Raw genomic sequence first — 2,712 nt, forward strand, 5'->3', positions numbered from 1 at the left:
CACTGCTTTCTCTAATTGCTATAGTGAAGTCTTTATCATGAGTGAATTATATTAATAACAATTATTTTTATTATTATTATTATTATAGTATTATTATTATTATTAGTAGTAGTAGTAGTAGAAGTAATAGTAGTAGTAATTATCATAACATCGTAAATGTTCCATTTGAGATTTTTAAAGTTTGTATCTGTGAGTTAAACCAAAATTTCAAGTGCAAAACTAGTTTTTTTTAATACAAAAAATAATTAAGGTAACTCTCGCTATTAATTTTCCATCAGATTCTCTGGCTTCCATTCAGACTCTTTGACTTTCAGTGAGACTCAGGCTTAATGTCTGTCTCTGGCTTCCAATTAGACTCACAGGCTTCCAATCACACTCAGGCTTCCAGTCAGGCTTACGAATACACTGTTGTGCGAAATTCCTCAAAATTATGTACATTTTGGGAATAAAATTGTGAACACAGATTTTTCTTAATTTATTTTTTGGGATTATGTATTAAGTTTTTGTATTAATGTTTATTAATACAAACCGAGCATTAATGTTTAATGCTCGGTTCATCATCATTTTTAAACGTCTATTCAGTCTACTCTTCGACATTGTAAATAAATGTCTGCTGAACTCTGTTGTTTTTATTCTCAGAATACTCTCAGAATATTATGAACAGTTCATCATGTTTGTTACAATATCTGATGTACAAACTGTGTTTGTTGTATTTGTATGTCAGTTTGCTACCTAACAAACACACTTTATTAGTCCTGCTTTAAAGCTTAAAATATAGCTTTCGTTCTATAATTTTGTTTCTTTAGTTGAGTAACTCAAAATCTATAAATGGTTACTTGAATTAAGAATTTTTATATATACTATCTGTGCTGTTTATTTTGCATTTAAATTTGTCTATGTTCTTTTGCTGTCTGACTCTGATGCTTCTTGTTAAAATCTTCTGTTGCTTCCCATAATCTCCGAGAGTAAATACTGTACGAGTGGTCACTTGAAATGTGTAGAATGAAGAAGTAATGGAAACCTCCTGCATTCACAAGTCCATTCATATCAGATTCGACATAGAATTCGAATACCAGGAAAGTTAAATTGTTAAGCAACAGGTACAACAAGGGTGGTCGGTGGGGCATAACATTCCCCGTGGCCACTGTCAGTGAGTACTGTTACCTGTTGTTGTTGTTTTAGACTCAGCTACTCGAAACTGAAAGTTCCAAGTAGCACGGACTATGGTGAGCCCGTAGTGGACTTACCTGACACAGGAGCGGGGCTGTATATGTACTGTTGCGCCCCTCTCTCAGTAACTACGGGGCAGTGAGATCCAGCTCTTTATACCCCGCTTCTAGCCATGTGCCTGTTGCGTTCTAATCTAACTATTCTGATGCTCGATTTATTTATCGTATCTGCTCTTAAATTTGTGGATGGAGGTGGCTTCCACCAGCGTCTGTCAGTGTATTCTACTAGTTGACCACCCGTACAGGGTACGGGTATTTCCTATTATTTCTTCGGTTACAGTGTGTTTCCGTCTTCCACTTGTGTCCTCTTGTCATACATTGTCTCAAGTTACCCTTCCCCCCTTCCATCCCCCGAACGTCTCTGCACCCTTTTGCCTTCTTAATAATCGTAATGACTACGGCGGAGCTGCTCACACGTCTGGTCGCCTCACTCAACCCGGCTTCTCACCTAATACCTCGCATTTTTTACGTAGTCGAGCAATCTGTTAACATGCGGCGTATTAATACAAATTAAAGCAACGTAATATTTGTTTCTGATCATCGACCTCGATATGTTAGGCGAGTTGTTTGGGTTTCGTACGTTTCTGGTAAGGTATAACAGTTGTATTATTTACGGAGTGGCAGATCGAGAGAACGAGCCGCTTTAAACACACCCAACCCAACCCAGCTTAACCTAACCTAACTTAACCTAAAGAAATAAATAGATAAAATATTGTGTTTTTTATATATGGTGTGCAGGTGGTGTGTGACGTCACTATGACGTGATAATCACGCCATCACAGGCGTGATTTCATCACAATTCAGTGATGAAAACATGAATTTTTCAGGGTCAAGCACTATATTTTGGTACCTTTGACCAAATAGTTCATATATATGTACTATCATTTCTGGAGGCTGAGCTGTTGCTGTGAGGTCTGTGCGTCTCCTTGTTTATTGGGTTTATTGATATATACAAGAGTTTTTACGTTCTTGTAAAGCCACTAGCACGCGTAGCGTTTTGGGCAGGTGCTTAACCCTAATATCCTCGGAATACGACCCGCCGAATCGTTTAACAACCAGGTACCCATTCACTGCTGGGTGAACAGAGGCTACAGTTAAGGATTGGCGCCCGATCAATCCTCCCCGGCCAGGATTCGAACCCAAGGCAAGGCGCTTGCGAAACGCCAGGCGAGTGTCTTACCACTTCGCCACGGAGACTGCACCAATATTTCCAGTATTTCGGTGTATTTCCACACCAGTATTTCGTCGCGTCACCAGTATTTGCTGCCAACTCTCCTTCAGTCAGATGTAAAAATAAGATTGAAGTCACATACACAAAACATAACTAAACATAAGATAATCTAACAGCACAAAAACCCTAGAAACGGTCGTAAACTATTTGATGTGTTAGGTTTTAACTAAGTATTAGTTAGACTTGTAATAACATCTAATACCGTACTATGTCGAGAGTCCAGGTTAGTGGCTCCACGATAACGAGCCCTTC

This window comes from Procambarus clarkii, chromosome 9 (genome assembly GCF_040958095.1).
Source record: "Procambarus clarkii isolate CNS0578487 chromosome 9, FALCON_Pclarkii_2.0, whole genome shotgun sequence".
Taxonomy (NCBI): domain Eukaryota; kingdom Metazoa; phylum Arthropoda; class Malacostraca; order Decapoda; family Cambaridae; genus Procambarus; species Procambarus clarkii.